We start from the raw sequence: 12,613 nt of genomic DNA, 5'->3' as shown, positions 1-12,613 counted from the left end.
GCTGGGTGTGTTGACTGCTACAACTGCACTGGCAGAATAAATTCAAAAGCTGAAAACAGGATTATACATACTTACTGTTAACAGTAATCAACTTTGGCATATTAGAGTAAATATAAAACTGTCTGGACCACTGTGCAGACAGATAGTGAGTAGACAAAGTACTTGTCATTATGACCTTGTGGTCATAAAAAAACTCACCACAGTACTATAAGAATAAAATAAACTTCTAAAGGACATTATTATATTTCAAGAGTATAAATATTTTTGTCAGATTTGAGAATACCTCATTTTAATTAGAAAATAAAAATATAAAAAATTAAAAAGAAAATGGGAAATTTATATAAAACAAAATCTATTCTTCCCCTTCAGATAAAAATTTTTTTAAATTTCTTTTAAATAACTAATAATCAATGTACAACCATTACTTATTAGGAAACATTTGCTTAATATAAATAAACCTACTTATGCATTAAAAATCTCGTAATCATTTTATAGGTATTATTACTAACTTTGTATATTTAACCTCACTGTTGACACATCGTAAGATATACTTAATCCTCATAGTTACGGAATCAAGTTAGGAATCTTTATTGACTATAATGGCCATTATTTACTTAAATCAAGGATAGTTATAAAAATTAGTGATTCAGAAAAAGATTTCATTTTACTGCAACATATAATGAGAAACCAAAAAATGTGACTATATCAGTACTATAATAGGATAAAAGTGGCCAAGACAGAAGTTGACAAAAATAATGTATTCATGAACTTTTCCTTTAAAAAAATTACACAGTTGTCACCTTCCAGCTAGTATTCAAGTAGCTTGAGGCTATCAATGTGCCAACTCAAAATACTAGAAAGGCTTAATGAAATACAGTGTGTCCATAAAGTCATGGTGCACCTATGACCGGTCCCAGGAAAGCAACAAAAGATGATAGAAATATGAAATCTGCACCAAATAAAAGGAAAACCCTCCCAGTTTCTGTAGGATGATGTGGCAGCATGTGCGCATGCACAGATGATGACATAATAGCAGAGCAGCCCACGGCCATGCCAGTCGAGATGTGGACGGTACAGAGGAAAGTTCAGTGTGTTCTGTGGCTCGCTAAATTCGAATCCGTGACCAAAGTGCAACGTGAATATCGGCGCGTTTATAACGAAGCGCCACCACATAGGAATAACATTACTTGGTGGGATAAGCAGTTGAAGGAAACTGGCAGTTTGGTGGAGAAACCCCGTTCTGGTAGGCCATCAGTCAGTGACGAGTCTGTGGAGGCTATACGGGATAGCTACCTAAGCAGCCCTAAAAAATCTGTGTGTGAGCCCACATCGAACTGCACTGAATAGGTATGACACTGAATAGGTATGAAACTGGGAGAGTTTTCCTTTTATTTGGTGCAGATTTCAAATTTCTATCGTCTTTTGTTGCTTTCCTGTGACCGGTCAAAAGTGCACCATGACTTTACAGACACACTGTATAATTCTACATGGGTACTTACCAGTGAATATACAGTAATATTCTTTTAATATGTTTTAATTAATATTTTTTATATTGTTTTCAATTTTTTAGGCTAGAAAATGCTTATTTTCCACAAAATAATTAAATAATTATTAACCACAAAAATAATTAAAATAATATGTAAAAATGCCTATATACTGCAAAGTCCCACGATATAGCGAAAAATCCACAATACAAAATTAGATATATACTCTTTAAAAATCTGCAATACAGTGAGGCTGCGAAAAGTGAACCATGATATGGCGAGGGATGACTGTAATTACATTTTAAGAGCAATAAACCCTATTAAAGAAAAGTCAGTATTCTGTGCATATAATGAGCTGTCAAATTTTCTTCTTCATGTATATACACACTTAGTTGTTTATTTAGTAACAGAGTATTAAAATCAAAGACAATGTTTTTACGTGCGTGTGTGTGTGTGTGTGTGTGTGTGTGTGTGTGTGTCTGACAGAGACAGAGAGAGGGACAGATAGGGACAGACAGAAAGGAAGGGAGAGAGATGAGAAGCATCCATTCTTCATTGAGGCACCTTATTTGTTCATCCATTGCTTTCTCATATGTGCCTTGACCCCTTGCTCAAGACAGCAACCTTGGGCTTCAAGCTAGCAACCATGGAGTCATGTCTATGATCCCATGCTCAAGCCAGCGACCCCATGCTCAAGGCAGCGACCTCAGAGTTTCAAACCTGGGTCCTCTGCTTCCCAGTCTAACACTCTATCCACTGTGCCACTGCGTGGTCAGGCAAAGACAATGTTAACTACTACTAACTTTCCAAAAATACCTTTGAGAACTAATGCCAACAAATGGACATATAATAAGCACACTTATCTAAAAGATCTATACTTCTTTTTAAAAGTAATGATAATCAACCCAACCCAAGGAGCTGTTACAAGTGAAAAAGTGACCTATTTTTAAAGTAAAATATGAAATAGTTAATTAATCAAGTCTAAAGAACCTAGAAAAAGCAACAAAGAAATACTCCTACTTATGTACCTATTGTACAAGCAAGAAATAGAAATCATTACAAAGTTAACATTAAATGTGGCAAAAATGATGTGTGCATTCTGAAGTAAATGTGTTAAATATAAATTGAATCCTGAACAGTAATCTTTATAATAAGATGCCACATGTTGCCCAAGTCTGGACATCAAATGTGCATCCAATGTGAAAAGTTAATTCTAGCCTCTTGACTATTTTGCATAAAAGCATTCAACCACGGACCATTAGATAAAGTTACTGTAAATAAGGATTGCCTGTCTTATTTATAAGTGAAAACTAAATAATTCTTCTCACATAAATATACAAAAATAAATACTTTCACAACACAGTTCACTGAAGCATTCATGCCAGGCTTCAAAAACCATAAATAAAATGAAAACTCCAATATTAGGCACTTGATGTAGGATTTCACACTTTTCTGACAGGTATCTTTTATGTTAAGTAAAAAAAGACTAAAGGTGAATTTTTAAGGTTATTTTCTGCTTGATGTAAACAAAGAAACTAGAAAGTAATTCAAAAATACAATGCAGAGAGGTTATTCAATGCTGTGGACTATGTATCACATTTTAAATAAAAATGTTTTTAAAACTCAAGGAGATTTAATATAGAGTTTCAGTTTTTTAAAAATTTAACCACACAAAAAAAGGCTTCTGTACGATTTGAACTTCCATGGAAAATCACCCAGTGTTAACAAAAAGCAAATCATAATTTTTGTTAAATTTTAATAACCATGCAAACCTGCAAATGAAATCATCACCAGTCTGACAGTTAACTGCGTCTCTATGACAACCTAGTGGAATAGTACAAATCCTGAACTGCAGCTAAGCCAAGATATGAACAGAGTGACATTTACCTGTATAAGAAAAATTTGCAGTTTTCCTTTAAAAAGTATTAATTCCTCAACTAACATGGATTTTCACTAACTGTATAGCACTTTTAATTCAAGACAAGTCCTTTAAACCATCATACAGGATTCTAGAACACTGAAAATAAATTTCGTGTCTGTATTCTTACTAAATTTTGAACTTAAAGCAAAAAAAAAAAGTCATTTTGGGGATAACAAATTAAGGCAATAAAGACTCTTATTTTGTTACTAACACCAAAGGGTAAATTTGCATAGAGGGAGACCTGTCATCTAACTTAGATTTGCATACCAACAAGGATAGTGCACTTTTCACCTAATAATTTAAAATTTGTGTAAAAGAAATTATTTGTTGTTTACAGCCAATTTTTCATACTGTTTTAACTATGTCCATACCTACCATATATCCATACATTTTATACCATTATTACAGTCCAAATGAACTATTACAATCCAAATAAAGACTTGGATTTTACTTTTTAAAAATATGTGCCACATGAATTCTGGAGCTTAAAAGAAAAATCACTAACATTTTCTATAGTTATTATTAATATATAAAACTTAAAATTTTATTTTTGGATACCAGTTAGTAAATCCAGTTTTTCTTTTTTTTGTTGTTTATCCCCAACTAAATAAAATTACACTATATGACAAAAGGGGAGAGGTAAGAAATAAAGTCCAAGTTAAGTTAGTGAAAAACACCACCAGTTGAGTGCTCCTAAACAATTCACAATCTTGTTCTATGGAAATGGCCTTTATCCCACCCAGCTTCCCCTATGAGAAAGACCTTGGCTGAACTCTAGCTGAACCTCTAGAAATTTTAATATAGTGAACAGTTTAGTTCAGGGGTCCCCAAACTACAGCCGTGGGCCACATGCGGCCCCCTGAGGCCATTTATCCGGCCCCGCCGCACTTCCGGAAGGGGCACCTCTTTCATTGGTGGTCAGTGAGAGGAGCACATTGACCATCTCAGCAGCCAAAAGCAGGCCCATAGTTCCCATTGAAATACTGGTCAGTTTGTTGATTTAAATTTACTTGTTCTTTATTTTAAATACTGTATTTGTTTTTTTACTTTAAAATAAGATATGTGCAGTGTGCATAGGGATTTGTTCATAGTTTTTTTTATAGTACGGCCCTCCAACGGTCTGAGGGACAGTGAACTGGCCCCCTGTGTAAAAAGTTTGGGGACCCCTGGTTTAGTTCATCTCATGCCATCAACAGCATCTGACTAGGAACAAATCTTTTTAATAACTATCCAATGTCTTAAAGTTAGATATAATAAGGAACATTAACAAACTCAAATGGATTCTTACTGTTAAAAAAATGCAATTTAAACTTCCACAGTGAAAAACCAAGCATAATAAAAGGTGAATTAATAATCAACCATGAATATCAAGGTATAAAATAAAATATTTTCTCTATATAAGATTTGCTCTAGAATCTAATTACCTTAAGGAGAATTGAAATTTTAAAACTGGTAATCAACCTTTTAAGTTTAAGATATAAATATGCTATCATAATCTAATATTAGAACATTTGAAGTTTAGAAAACTTGAATTTTAAAAAATTCTCTCTTTACAAATCACAGCCCATGATATGTTAAAATATTTCTTTTTGATCACTACTCAAGAAGATAAAGGGAGAACAAAAATATTAATAAAACAAAAATGTTTAGTGTCAAACATAAGACATTTTTTAAAAAGTGTAGTTGAAATTATACTGTAAGTCAATCAAAACACGTAGTTTTTGAATCTCAAAAACAGCCTGACCAGTAGTGGCACAATGGACAGAGCATCAACCTAGGACACTGAGGACCCAGGCTCAAAAACTCAACATTGCTGGCTTGAGTACGGATTCATCCAGCTTGAGGGCAGGCTCTCCAACTTGAGTGTGGGACTACTGGCTTGAGCCTGAGATCATCGACAGGATCCTATGGTCTCTAGCATGAAGCCCAAGGTTTCTGGTTTGAGCCCAGGAGTCACTGGTTCAGCTTGAGCCCCCAGTCAAGGCACATATGAGAAGCAATCAATGAACAACTCAAGCACCGCAACTACGAGTTGATGTTTTCATCTCTCTCCCTTCCTGTCTCTCTCTGTCTCTGTCTAAAAAAAAAAAAAAAAAGACTAACAAACTTTAAAGGAATAAATCTATTCACTACAACATATTATCAACAAAGTCAACATGAATAGTCAAAAATTACATATCATTGTGTAAGTCGTGTAAATATCCATTTATTTGAAACTATAATGGTATCAATAAATACACATGAACAATACAGGATATCTCCAATTACGCTATACCAATCTCAAACTCTTCCAGAAAAGGAAGAAGAGATCTATGAGGAAAAAGTGTAGCAAAAAGATCCTACATGTTAAGATTCAAAATTAATCAAGGACAAATGACAACTTTAATTAACTTTGTATTACTTCCCCAAATGAATGCCACTTCCTAAAATGGACAAGTGCAACTATTAATTATTGCAGGCAACAGTGTGATTACAGAAGAACAATTTTATGTACACAAAAAGATGACTATCTGATAACAAAGATAGCTTTATATATTCTTCTAAAATGTCAAAACATACTAAAAAAAAAAACAAAAAACTACATAAACAAGCCAAGACAGTAACTTCTGGGATCCATTGAAAACACAAGGCATTATAGCTGCCTCAATGACCAAACTTTTTAAGAAAGTGACAGGTAATGGAATTCATCCACAAAAAAATAATTGTGGTCAAAGCTCCCAGAATGCCTTTCTATCAGACTGGTAACAGATAAGCAATCACATTCTTATGTGAATGCAAATAATGTCATTAAATTTTTTACTTTCAAGCAATATTGCTATTACTGAAAACATATACTAACACCCAAAAGGAGCTGAAATTAGAAACTAAAAATATGGTCTTGACCAGTTGGCTCAGTGGTAGAGCGTCGACCCAGCAGGTCATCACACACAAGAGAAGCGACTCTGCTTTTCAACCCCTCCTCTTCCTCTCTCTCTTCCCCTCCCGCATCCATGGCTCAAATGGTTCGAGCAAGCTGGCACCCGGCACTGAGGATGGCTCCATGGACTCACCTCAGGTGCTGAACTGGCTCAGTTGCTGAGCAACAGAGCAGCAGCCTCAGAAGGGCAGAGCATCGCCCCCTAGAGGGCTTGCCGGGTAGATCCCAGTCGGGGTACATGCAGGAATCTGTCTCTTTGCCTCCCTGCCTCTCACTTAGTAAAAAAGGGAAAAAAAATGTAACCTAGATGATATGGGTCTACTTTATCATATACAGTATAAAGAAAATTCATAATGAGTCTATTCATATCCATGTTATTTTTTAAATCTTTATTGATTTAGAGAGAGGAAGGGGGACAGAGAGGGAGAGAGAGAGAAAAAAACATCGATTTATTGTTCCGTTTATTTGCATTCATTGCTTGATTCTTGAATGTTCACTGACTGGAGATTGTACCCGCAATCTTGGTCTATCAAAGTGACACTCCCAGCCAGGGCCTCCATATATTATTTTTAAAAGAATAAAACACCTATAATTAAATAAGTGGTCTTCAACAGAAGCCAATTTTGTACTCCTGGGAAATTTATCTGGCAATGTCTGGAGACATTTCTGTTGTCACATCTGAGTGGGAAGGGATGGTACTATTTCAAGTGGGCAGAGACCAGGGATGATGCTAAACATCCTACAATGTACAGGGCAATTCTCTAGAACAAAAAAATTGTCTGGCTAATAAAGTCAAGGTTTAGAAACCCTGGGTTAAATAAATTTTACAAGATTAATTGTTGCATAAACATTAAAATCTATTTTCAAAAATAACAAAGAAAAATGTTCTCAAACATCTTATTAAGTGAAAAATATAGGTCCTAAAACCTGCTTTGCATGATCCAAGTTTTACCGAAGAAATCTGTACACATATTTGGGTGAGGGGGAGGGGGGGGGTCAGACTATTAATAAGCACCAAAATAGTAACTTCCCAATGCTTCAGTTTCTTCATCTATAGAATGGAAGTGGTAATAGGAGCCATATCACAGGGTTGCTGTCACCATTTCAAAAGAAAGCAAATAAAAATCACTATTGTGAGCTGCTGCCAATATTATCTACATTTTCTAAAATAACCGTACTATATCTACTATAGATGTATGTAAGAAAAATAATATTTTTAAAGTCATTGTTAAACATCCTCTTCAAAACATTATTATCTACTGAACTAAGATTCTTATCTCTCAAAGCTGCTTTCCTGACCATAGCACTTTGACTGGAAAAATGAAATAAAGTGGAGCCTCTAATAATTGAAGAGCTCTATTTAAGATTAACAAGATATGCAGTCTTCATAAACCCTGGTCTCTCCTTTGCTCTGCAGTATCAGAATTTCATGTTCAATTGAAGGAGGAAAAAATAAAATGAAGGTTCCCATGTCCTAAGCCAAATACCATAAACTGGATCAATTCCCCTCATTTATTTTATATTGTGGTAAGACTATATAGAGAACAAAAAAAATGAGACAAGCAAACAAGCCTTTCATTTCCTTCCAGCCATATGGAATAACCTTACCAATCTTCAAGATATGGCATTCAGGTGGGCAATTCCTGACACCAAAGCCAACATAACCCTCTTTTCCTTTCTTCTCAAAATGCCTTAGTGATCACAACATCCTTAGAAGCAAGGTTTATGCCTTTTCATTGTTCTGAACTTCACCTAACAAAACTGTGGGCACCTAATAAAGACCAGTGAAAACCAAAGCACGACATAGTAATGGCAGACCTTGTTTAGTACGAAATTTCTTTAAGCTATTCTCATTGAGATTTCCACAGAGGAACATGCAATCATACAATATCAGCCAAAGCCAGGTAGGTGGAGGCATCAGAGAAGGAAAGTATGGCTATATTCAAACAGTATAAATTAGAATTGTAGATAAATGTACAGAAGTGAAGTTCTATCATCTAACAGCAGTAGCAAAGCAGTCCCGCAAACTAAATTTTCATGAAAATTTACATTTATTTATAATGTATATGTTTACTCTTATGTAAAAAGGAAAATGGTATAGTTCTTGGGATTGCTTTAGGACAGTAAATACCTCTCAAGCATCTTTCAACTACACATTCCATATTCCAGGTGCAAAGAAGTACCTTGCTGGCCACCCCCATCAAATCCTCTGACCATTTTTCAAAAGCTCCTATAAAGAAATAGATAAAGATAAAAACCTACAATAGCAAATGTTACCAAAATCAAGGATAAGCTAATACTTACGTTTAACATGAATTAAAGAATTCATTACACACCTCGATTTGTTTGAGGAAAACATACACCACCTAAACAAAAGGTAGGAAGATGCTTTTGGCAATCCCACCAAAATTCCATGCCCAACACTGGGAAGCTTGCCCCTCCCTACTGAGCAGACATCCATGTCACCCCTTAGGGCCTGTCCTCCAAAAGGAGGTGACTATCTGCAGCCTTGGCCCTTGTTTCTCCATACAGACATTCAGCCCTGGCCACCACCTGCCCACATCTTTCTTCGACCAGTAGAGACAACAGCCCCTAATAGCTGAGCAGTGCATTACCAATGGGCTAGGTGTCCCAACCATAAATACTGCAGGACCAAGAGAACAAACAGCAAGATGGACTCTGCAGGAAACCAAAGAACACTAACAAAGAGGTAAAGGTAAAAATGCATTAATAAACTGAATAATTTTTAAGCCAAGGATAAATACCTTTTAAAGACAAACCAAATAAAATAACCACAGAATAAATTGAAAAACATTATCAAAGTACTTTATCTCCTGCAAAAAGGCCTGGACAGGGGTTGCCAGGTGGATCCCAGTCGGGGTGCATGAGGGAGTCTGTCTCACTATCTCCCCTCCTCTCACTAAAAAATTTTAAAAAAGGCCTGGACAGTTTTAGCAGCAAGTTTTATTAACAACTCCCAAAACTTAGACAATGTGTAAGCTATATAACCTGTCACATAACAGGGAAATATTAAAAACTTCTCATTTCAAAACCCTGATATCAAAATTCCCAGAGTATATCTATCTATCTATAATTCAGTCATCTAAGAATTTAAATGTAAAAATTCTAAATAGAATTCCAAAAATTAAATCCAGTCTGCAGAGAAAGAAATGACTTAATGTCCTAAGGGGATAATCAACCCCTAATCAACCTTTTTACACTTTGGGATCAGTGAAAATAGGGGAATTATTTTGGGGACCAATAAGGTGGAAATCACTCTGAGTATAAGTGAATTCAACTAAGATCATTGGGTCTGTAACCGTCACTCAATATCAGGGTAGTTAATTAACTCTTTTGCAGACTGGCACGAAATTTCTGGTAGACTGGTCCACAGCCCAGAGGTTAAAAAACACTAATTTAAATAACATTCTTAAACAATTATCAGAAAAGTATCACACACATTTTTCTAAAAATATAGCTCTAGACAGTATCAGCAGTTTCATTACAACTATTTTTGGTATGTTTCTCTCGCTGAATGTATTTTATTCCCCAAACCCTGAAAAATAAAGGCTAAAATCACACTGTTGACCATATTAGGTTCCTGTATGTGCTGTAATAAATTACCATAGACTCAGAATCTTAAAACAACACCAATTTGCTGTATTACAGTTCAATCTAGAGTTCACTGGGCTGAAATCAAGATGCTAGCAGTCCGTCTGCATTCCTCTGGAGGCTCTAGGGATGAATGATTTTCTCAACTTTTCCAGCTTTTATAAGCCATCCTTGTCTGTGGGACCCCTCCTCCCTCTCCACCTTCAAACCCAGCAAGAGTGGGTTGAGCCCTTCTTAATCATATCACTCTGACCTTCTCTACCTCCCTTGTCTTCTTGTAAAGACCTTTGTGACTAAAAGGGCCCCCGCCTGGATAATTCAGGCTAATCTCTGTATTTTAAAGTGGGCTGGTTAGTAAATTTAATTCCATCTGCAACCTTTTTTTCCCTTGTCCTAGAACACAACGTATTCACAGGTTCCAGGGATTAAGAGGTAGACATGTTGGGGAGACCATTATTCCGCCAACCAATTTTCTGCCATTACTAAGGATAGTATAAGAATCAGAGAATTGCCTGACCTGTGGTGGCGCAGTGGACAAAGCATTGACTTGGAATGCTGATGTCGCCAGTTTGAACCCCCAGGCTTGCAAGGCATATGCAACAAACGAGCAATGAACAACTAAAATGAAGCAACTATGAATAGATACTTCCCACTCCCACACCCATCCTCTCTCTGTAAAACCAATAAAATAAAATCTTTTTTAAAAAGGGATCAGAGAGAATAAAAATAATGATAGGCTATGGGGATGGATGGTGTAATGCCAGTGGCCTGTAATGCCAGGCAGGCCCACATTGGATTCGGGCAGACGGTAGAGAAACTGCGGAGCAAAAATGCTTTGGGCCATTCCTATTTAATAGACAAGCAAACAGGCAAAGAAACCCTCTTCTCACAGCAGCAAGGGAACAAACAGCAAAACTTCCCTCACAATGGCAGACAGGCAATCCACCATTCACCCTCTGCAATCTGCACTGAGTGCAAGCACCCATAGTCTTACATAGCCTAGGCATACGTGCCTCTGCCACGTGCTCATCACTAATCAGGCAAAGTCCTTGCAGCCTGTGAACCAGCAAGCAAGCCTAACATCGCTGTTTTCCCAACAGATGGGCCTAGCTAAACCCAAAGCTAAAAGCCAGTTTTCACTTGCTTGTCCCTAAATTAAAATATGACTCTTACAAGGAATGAAAGTTTTCAGCTTGAGTGAGAAGGCCAGAAGTGGTTTTTGGTACCTATGTTTGACAAAGGGACCTCTCAAAATAAATATATAATGTGAGTTTCATATAATTATTATGAGAATTACCAAAATCAATTCACTTATTCACTCATAAGCAGCTCTGCTAGTGAGACCATAGTGACAGGGTCCCTACCCTCATGAAAGTACCTGGCACAGAACTGGACAAAGTAGCAAACAAGCAGCAACATGCTTAATAAATACCTTCTGATAGCAGTCAAAGTGCTAAATACATATTACCTCCTTTAACAGTCACTCAATAAATGTGTCCCTTATGAGCATTCTAGATACCACCATTTGATAATACGCAGCACAAGAATTTCCTAGTACATCAGACATTTTTGCACATCTAATCTATCGAACCCATTTGAGCCAGGCCCCACCAGCACCTCAACCACCATGGGTCCCCACGACTGCTCTTGTGAGGATCACCAATGGCCTCACCTTTGCAGATCCAAGGGTGAACCCCTAGACCTCATCTGATTCCTCCCCTCACAGTTGGCACAGATGACCATGCTCTTCTTCCTGAGATGCATTTTACCCCCACTTTCTTGGACACCACTTTTACTTGGTTCTCTTCCTACCTCACTAGCTATCTTTCTCAGTCCCCTTTGTTGATTTCCCTTCATCTAACAGAGGCTGCAGTACCCCTGAGGTCCAGACATCAGACTTCTTCATCTAATCTCATGCCCTAAATCAGTGGTCGGCAAACTCATTAGTCAACAGAGCCAAATATCAACAGTACAATGATTGAAATTTCTTTTGAGAGCCAAATTTTTTAAACTTAAACTATATAGGTAGGTACATTCCTTATCGAGATAGCGCCTGCACGTGGTAGTTTGTGGAAGAGCCACACTCAAGGGGCCAAAGAGCCCCATGTGGCTTGCAAGCCACAGTTTGCTGACCACTGCCCTAAATGATCTCAATCCAGTTCATGGGTTTTTTTTGTTTGTTTGTTAATTTATTGATTTTAGAGAGGGACGAAAAGAAAGAGGGACAGAGAGAAAGAGAGAGACATCAATTTGTTGTTCCACTTACTGATGCATTCATTGATTGATTCTTGTATGCACCTTGACCTGGCCATGGAAGCCACAACTGTGGCCTGTATCAAGATAATGCTTTAACCAACTGAGCTATCTTGGCCAAGACAGTAACAAAAGGTCACTGGTACAAAGCAGACCTTACTACGTATCAATTCCAATGAGGCATACTCCTCTATTTCCTTATCACCCCTCTTCAACCTGATGGTTTTTTCTTGTTATTCTTCTCTTTTAAAAACCATCTAAATGCTGAATCAAATTCCCTCCAGCCCAGACCCGCCCTAGTATTCTTTAGCCAACTACCTACCTGACATTACTACATGGATGTCTAATTAATATCTCCAACTTAAAATACCCACATTGAAATTTCTGACATACCCCACCACCACCAACTCACTCTGAGCACCAAAA

General features: G+C 36.9%; 1 protein-coding gene across 1 annotated transcript in view; it reads right to left on the bottom strand.

Moving 5' to 3' along the window:
• The window catches only part of VPS41 (VPS41 subunit of HOPS complex), a 266,714-nt gene that overhangs the window by 216,564 nt on the left and 37,537 nt on the right, over nt 1-12,613 (bottom strand). The window lies entirely within an intron of this gene.

This window comes from Saccopteryx leptura, chromosome 6 (assembly GCF_036850995.1).
Source record: "Saccopteryx leptura isolate mSacLep1 chromosome 6, mSacLep1_pri_phased_curated, whole genome shotgun sequence".
Lineage (NCBI taxonomy): Eukaryota > Metazoa > Chordata > Mammalia > Chiroptera > Emballonuridae > Saccopteryx > Saccopteryx leptura.
This window is presented reverse-complemented; position numbering and strand designations above follow the sequence as displayed.